We start from the raw sequence: 7,869 nt of genomic DNA on the forward strand, positions 1-7,869 counted from the left end.
TGTCCAGCTGAGTGGATATTTTTGCAACTTCATGAAAAATAGATTCATAAGAATTTTTTTTGTCATTATTACTTTTTTTATGTATTAAAAATAATATATTATTTTAATTTAATTTTTTTATTTTTAAATTTTCTAAATTTTTCAGAAGAAAATTTTCTATCACATTGTTTTTTTCATGCCTAAAGAGGAATAAAAACACTCAGGAAAAAATTTTTGATTAAGGTTCTCATAATTCGTGCATGAAAGGGTTAAGAATTCAACTATCTAAATTAAAATAATATTTCACTGCCCCACTAATTGAGAATCGGGACAACACTACCCCTTCATGCGTACACACAAAATGGAGGGCTAAGGGTAAGGTGGAGGGGCCAAGGGGTGAATTGGGATTCAGCCTTAGGCTTCTTTCTGTGGCTTTTTATTTCATCCCAGTACCCTCACAGGAAGGTAATTTCCTTTCAGTCTGAAATACTGACACACAAACAGCGATATTCACTTAAAACCTGTAGTAGAACCATACTATGAAGTGAAAGCATCCTGCTCCATCACCCCATTGACACCTTGGGGGAAGGTTGTTGAGATAAAGAAGCAGCAGACCCTTGTGCCTCATGAGGACAACACCCATGACCCACAACTGTCTGTGACATTTAGGTCTGCCGTTCCCTTAGGTAGATCATTTCCTGCTAGCCTCAGGTCAGCCTTTGGGCACATTTGTCTGGCTCTACTGGCCTGTTGGTTTTATAAGCACTTGGATTTTGAGCAAAGCAACACATTTCAGTTCCCGTTAGAGCATCTATGTTTGGAATTTTTCCACATTTCCTACTCAGGGATCCATAACTCAAGAATACAACTTGTTCCAAAAAGAAATTTCATATATTTCAGACACATGGAGACTTCCTTAACCCTATAACACCAAACGTATCATATTTGATACATGAGTTTTGAAGCCCTCTACATGATCAGTGTGATATTTTTTTCTTGAAGAAAAAGACTAGGATCAATATTGGTAGATGAGATAAGGTCATGATTTACCTGAATTAAATTAAATATGTATTATCTTCTGTTGTATATTTAGCAATGATTACATTGAAAATTTTTGTGTGTTTGTTTGTTTGTTTTCATGTGGAAACACTGTGTTGATTGTAAATAGGGTTAGGCAAAATAAGTCTTAACTTCAGCCTAAACCTTTTCGGTCACATTGTATATGGAATAAGTGTTCAGAGAATGTAAACCTCCGCCAAGCACCCCAAACGGTGTGCATGTGTGGATCGACTATTTGTTTTTAAATTAAACAGTTTCCAGGTTGTTCCATACAGCAGAAAAAGTTGAAGCTCACTGTGTGATATAAAAATGTACAAGTATGTGGTATGTGTATGTATATGTATGTATAAGTGTGTATGTGTGTGTGTGTGTGTGTGTGTGTGTGTATATATGTAGGTGTATATGTGTGTATAAATCTGTGTATGAATATGTATTGCCATATATGTGTTATTGTATTATATGTTTATGTAAATCATATTATATTTGTTCATAATAACATAAAGCCAGAAACCTAATTATTTACCAGTAAGTATCAGTCAAATTATGGCATAGTGTATAGATATGATTAGACGAGGAAGGTTATTATTGTTATTAATTATATAAGGAGAAGGGGTGGGAGTTTATAAGTTGTACTCCTTCTAACTCCTTTTCGATTATGTATTATATGTCTTATGTTTAAGTGTTTTGTATATTTATTTTCTTCTGTTTGACATTCATGTTCGAAATAAATACATCAAACAATCAATCAATCACTCAAAAAGCTTGGTACCAGTCATGTGTGTGTCAAATTATATTCAATTCCAATCAATATTTGTTGAGTTATAATGAAAAATGTGTGGTAAATGGGATTTTCAATGTTAATTGTAAATGTCCACAGAGTCCACATTCCACAGTGGATGTGGACAGTTTTGTGCCAGATACAAGATATTGTTCTAAGCTACGGGTGGATCAAATTGGAGGCTAATCAGAGTCGTTTTGAATTTTTATGAATTTTCGAAAAATGGCCCAATGATGACAGATAGGAAAATTGTAGATTTTGTGACCTTGCTGTGACCTTGAACTTTGGCCTACTTGGCCCAAAATTTAATGGGTTGGTCCCAGGGCCTAGGCCTATCTGTGGGGACAATTTGGTAAAGATGGTTGGAATAGTTTTCCCCTGAAGTTGCTAACAAACAAACAAACAAACAAACACACAAAGTGATCACAATACCTCCTGGCAGAGGTAATAATGGATATTTTTTTTGTTCGTTGTTTAAAGTAATTAATGACTGAATAAACTGCTACTACTACTACTACTACTACTACGACTGATGTATACAATTAGATACATGCAATACACTAATAATCCACCAGAGGGGAGGAATTCATTCACCAGAGGTCTTTCTAGTGACACTACTGCCCCGTTTCCACTACGTGGTATCGGCTTGACTCGACTCAACTCGACTCGGCCTTTTTTGCATCTCCATTACGAAAAAGGACCTGGAATCTGGTACTCGGTACTACTTTTTTGGTATCACCTCCGCTGAGGTTCCAGGACTGGGGACCAGATACTAAACCGTGACGTGTACACACTGCAGACCACTGATTGGTCAGACAGTTTTCTCTGTGACCCGCCATTTTACAAAAAACAGATGCAGAAGTGGACAGTAAATATAGCGGTACATTAATCCACATGATAACAGCCCAAAACTAAACCATGGTCGGTCGAGGAGATTCAGTCTTTGGTGGCTGATGTAAAAATTCAGACGAGAGAACACGCAACGAGTGAGTTTATCAGCAACTCTCTGAACAGACAACACGGAAGTAACGCGCCGCATCCAGGTACTGTAAAGTCAGTAGTACAGACCTGATTAAAATCTTAAGACCAGTTGAAAAATAGCTAGAATTTACCTTTTGCACATTTGGATCTTAATTAGGTTTTAAGTAGAGCTACAATATACAAAAGCAAGAAGGGGGAGTGAGACAAAAAGCACTTTGAAAAAGTAAAGTAATTTGGAAACACTCGCATCAAGCATGCCCAAACGAATTTTTGAAGTGATTAATAAGAACGGTGGGGCTACTCATTACTGAGTCCTACTGAGAAAATTTTTTGTTCTGGTTTGGAGAGTTTTTTGTAATTTTTTGAGCGATGGTCTTAAACTTTTGATCAGCTGATAAACAGCCTATTTCAGTTTACTTGTTGTTTTCAATAAATGACTTTTTCAAAGTGCTTTTTGTCTCACTCCCCCTTCTTGCTTTTGTATATTGTAGCTCTACTTAAAACCTCATTAAGATCCAAATGTGCAAAAGGTAAATTCTAGCTACTTTTCAACTGGTCTTAAGATTTTGATCAGGTCTGTATCTTCTAATGGAAACGCTCTCCAGGAATACCGAGCCGAGTCGAGCTGGTTCCATGTAGTGGAAACACGGCATACAAGACTGTCATTAAAAGAGGAAGGAGGCAGAACTTTGACAATTTTGAAAAGGAATTACCAATTTGTTAGACGTGTTTGTGTTATATTATGTTTTTGTTTGTTCAAAAAATAAAAATATTTGAGCATTGGGACCCGATTAAAAATGATACAAAATTGAAACTCATACATGGAAACTGATATTTGAAAAAAAAAATGGGGTTGTTCAGAAGGACCAATAAAGGCTTCAGTTTCAAAGAACTGGAATTTTCTGTCAATAATTTAACGGTTCAGGCTTTACAGGTTTAAAAGCCTGGTGGTATTAGTTTTTCTCACCATAAGAGACCAGTAAAGTGACTCTCTACTCTATGTTTTTGTTTGTTCAAATAAAACAATATTTGAGCATTGAGACCCAATGTATCAAATATGATACAAAACTGAAACTCATACATGGAAATTGATAATTTAAAAAAAAAAAAAAAAAAAAAGGGGGTTATTCAGTAGGGCTAATAAAGGCTCCAGTTTCAAAGAACTGGAATTTTCTGTCAGTGATTTAATAGTTCAGGCTTTACAGGGTTAAACTGTACAAGAGCACATTCCTCCACCAAGGCCCCAGTGTCCTGTGTTTTTTCAGGACAAACAGTCTAACAAATGCTTCAGATTTCTTGTTGGTTATCAACCTGGGGCATCATCCACCAGTTGGATGGATTTTAGCAGCTAGTTTCCAGGGATCTGCAAGACTCTCCAGTAAATCATTTTTGATTATTTGTTGATGGACAGACAGATAGATGGAGGGAGAAGTAGATAGTAGAGGTGACACGGTACAGAAAAATATGGTTCAGTGCATTTCTCAGATCTGCTTCACAGTGCAATACGATAAAGTTAAAAAAAAAAAAAAAAAAAAAAGCAATAAAAAAAACTCAGATGCAAACACCTTAGATTCTTTTCATTCATTTGTAGCACAATTTGCCTTTTTCCATTATAGTACAGCCTATAGACGTCATGGCTGCCTCGCTGTGTACATACACCAGTGACAGAAAAACAGCAGAAACAAATTAAAGCTAATTGGCGAGATGTATGAAAGAGGTAATAAAAATGTCTTGTTATGCTGCTGGATGTCAGGATAAGAAAGCAAATATGGATGATAGTCAGTTTAATGGAATACCATCTTTGAAGACACGGTTTTATGTTAAACACGGTTGTTAAATCTCTAACCAGATATAGGCTGGACACACACTGGACCGCTAAAGGAGACAACACACCCAACCACTGTTTATAGCAACTACAGCTGATTGTTGTCTTTGAAATATATGGATATGAGCACACAGGAGTCACTGCACGACACAATGAAGCATCTGTATCCAACCCCTGGCATCTCCAACACAGTTACTAATCAGTAAACGCACAATCAGAGTATTGCTGACTGGAACTACTATTCATTAAAACCAACCCCTCCTTTACAAACGCATTCAGCTAATGAGATATATATAAATATGGATAGATAGATAGATAGATAGATAGATAGATAGATAGATAGATAGATAGATAGATAGATAGATAGATAGATAGATAGATAGATAGATAGATAGATAGATAGATAGATAGATTTCCTTTTTTTTCATATTTTCAGATTCCTTTTTTTTTTGCTCTATTTATTATTATGTGACTTCCAATTTTTTAATTTTTTATTTATTTGTGTGATCTTACTCAGGTTTTTTTTATCCCGGATTGTTTGTACTGTTTTTTTTATCTTTTCTGGTTTTTATTGTGTTTTATTGCATCTTGTTTTTATTTATTTGATCTCACCTATTTTATTTACTTATCCATGCTGCTATAGCGATGAATGGTGGAACACTGAGCACTTTTTGTTTTGTCCTGTCTTTTTGTCCTGTCTGTAAGCGTGATCAAGTGCCTGTCTTGCATGTTCAATGTAAGTGTTGTTGTAATGCCAAGGCAATCACCTAGACTGCAAAACAAATCTACCTACGGGTATAAATAAAGTAACCTTGACCTTGACTTTGATAGATAGATAGATAGATAGATAGATAGATAGATAGATAGATAGATAGATAGATAGATAGATAGATAGATAGATAGATAGATAGATAGATAGATAGATAGATAGATAGATAGATAGATAGATAGATAGATAGATAGTTCAAGTGGGCGGGACCAGTCAAATACTATCATATTAACATATAAATAATGACAACTCCAAATTTTTCTCTTTGTAAATGTAAATATTTTCATGTATTTACACTAAAACAAAGTATAATGTTGCAAAAAATGTGAATAACCTGAAATGTCTCAAGAAAAGCAAGTGTAATTTTAAAAATATTCTGTCTGTTATTAAATGTTTTGTGTGTTTGTAGATCCACTGTGATCTGTAAGTTCTAATGTACATGTGGAAGTGATAAATTGAGGCAGAATATTGTCAAAATGAGACTTATTTTTCAGTTTGTTCATGTTATTCACATCTTTTAAAAGGATAGTTTGTAGATGGAAACCTTTACATAATATAAATTTACTTTTTTCGCTCTAAAACAGAGAAAAGTTTGGAGTTGACATTATTTATATATTATTATGTTATTATTTTAGTGGTTCAGCCCACTGCAGATCAAATTTAGCTGAATGTGGAACTGAACTAAAATGAGTTTGACAGCCCTGACCTAAAGAGGAACTTTTCAGTGAGATATAAGAACTTATTTTTAGACAATAGATCTTGAAAATCATATTTCAAGAAATCTTACCAAGATTATTTTCACTTGTTTCACTGGCAGATTTTTTTGCTTGAATTAAGCAAAAAAAGAAAAAAAAAAAAAAGTCAATGGAACAAGTGAAAATTATCTTGGTAAGATTTCTTGAAATAAGATTTTCAAGATCTATTGTCTAAAAATACTCAGTGAAAAGTTACTCTTTAGGTGATTAGGTCTTATTACCTCCGCCAAGGAGGTTATGTTTTTGCCAGGGTTTGTTTGTTTGTCTGTCTGTCTGTCTGTCTGTTTGTTTGTTTGTCTGTCCGTTAGTGTGCAACATAACTCAAAAAGTTATGGACAGATTTGGATGAAATTTTCAGGGTTTGTTGGAAATGGGATAAGGAAGAAATGATTACATTTTGGTGGTGATCGGGGGGGGGGGGGGCCACGGGGGCGGGGGGGGGGGGGGGGGCACTGATCAGCCTTGGCGGATCCGAGTGCTTCTAGTTTTAAGTGTGATGAGATGTTTTGACTAGAAATGAGAAAAATACACTTGGTAAGATTTTGATTTTTTCCAGTGTGACCGACAGACAGACAAACCAACAGACTGACTGACTGACAGACTGACTGACCGACAGACGGACTGACAGACGGACTGACAGGCCGACAGACCGACCAACAGACTGACCAACAGACAGACTGACCGACCAACAGACTGACTGAATGACTGACTGACCGACAGACCGACCGACCGACCAAAAGACTGACCGACTGACAGACAGACTGACCAACCGACCGACAGACGGACTGACAGACAGATGGACTGACAGGCAGACCAACCGACCAACAGACTGACCGACTGACAGACAGACTGACCGACAGACGGACTAGCAGATGACCGACTAACAGACTGACTGACCGACAGACGGACCGACAGACAGACCGACCGGCCAACAGACTGACTGACTGACCAACAGACTGACCGAGAGACAGACAGACAGACTGACCGACCAACAGACTGACCAACAGACAGACAGACAGACCTTCAGTCCCATCTCAGTCAGAAAACCTCTACACCTCAGAGTGTTTTTTAATCAGCTACCTTTAGAAGTGCTCCGCTCATAACATGATGAGGTAACACTTTCTGCGTCTCCTGCTGAGAAACAAATAGCAATTGTCATCATTTCTGCCCTGTCAGCATGTTTGATAAATAGGACAGAACTGCCTGGGGGGTCAAGCCTCCTGGGTAGTTGAGTTTCTTTGTCATTATTAATATCAGCAACTGCTCAGTGGGACAATATGAACTGAAGACAGGGATAAAAGTTTTGCTGCACATTAAAACCTGCTTTAAACTGAGACAACAAAAAGAGATCCGCAGGGCTGGCTGATACGTGGACCATATCATAATATACTGGCTGAGAGAATCTCAGTGCCTCCAACACCAAAATTATAAATCCATGTTTTAATAGGAAACATTTTTTGGCTGAGTTTATAATTTTTAATAGTCAAGTGTCAACTTTTAGTGATACAATAAAATGAGCTAGAGGCTAGTTCCACACTGGCTCTTATAGATATTATAATTCCAGTTGTATTATAAGAATTTGCATAAAATACAACCTTAGACACCAAGATAAAACACACTGCTGTTGTATTCTGACCCTGGAAAATCCAGTAACGATGTTCATTCAGTGCATTTCTTTCAGGGTGTTATGTTGTAAGAAGCCCTCGCAGATGAAACAACAAAA

This window comes from Sphaeramia orbicularis, chromosome 6, assembly GCF_902148855.1.
Source record: "Sphaeramia orbicularis chromosome 6, fSphaOr1.1, whole genome shotgun sequence".
In the NCBI taxonomy this organism is placed as follows: domain Eukaryota; kingdom Metazoa; phylum Chordata; class Actinopteri; order Kurtiformes; family Apogonidae; genus Sphaeramia; species Sphaeramia orbicularis.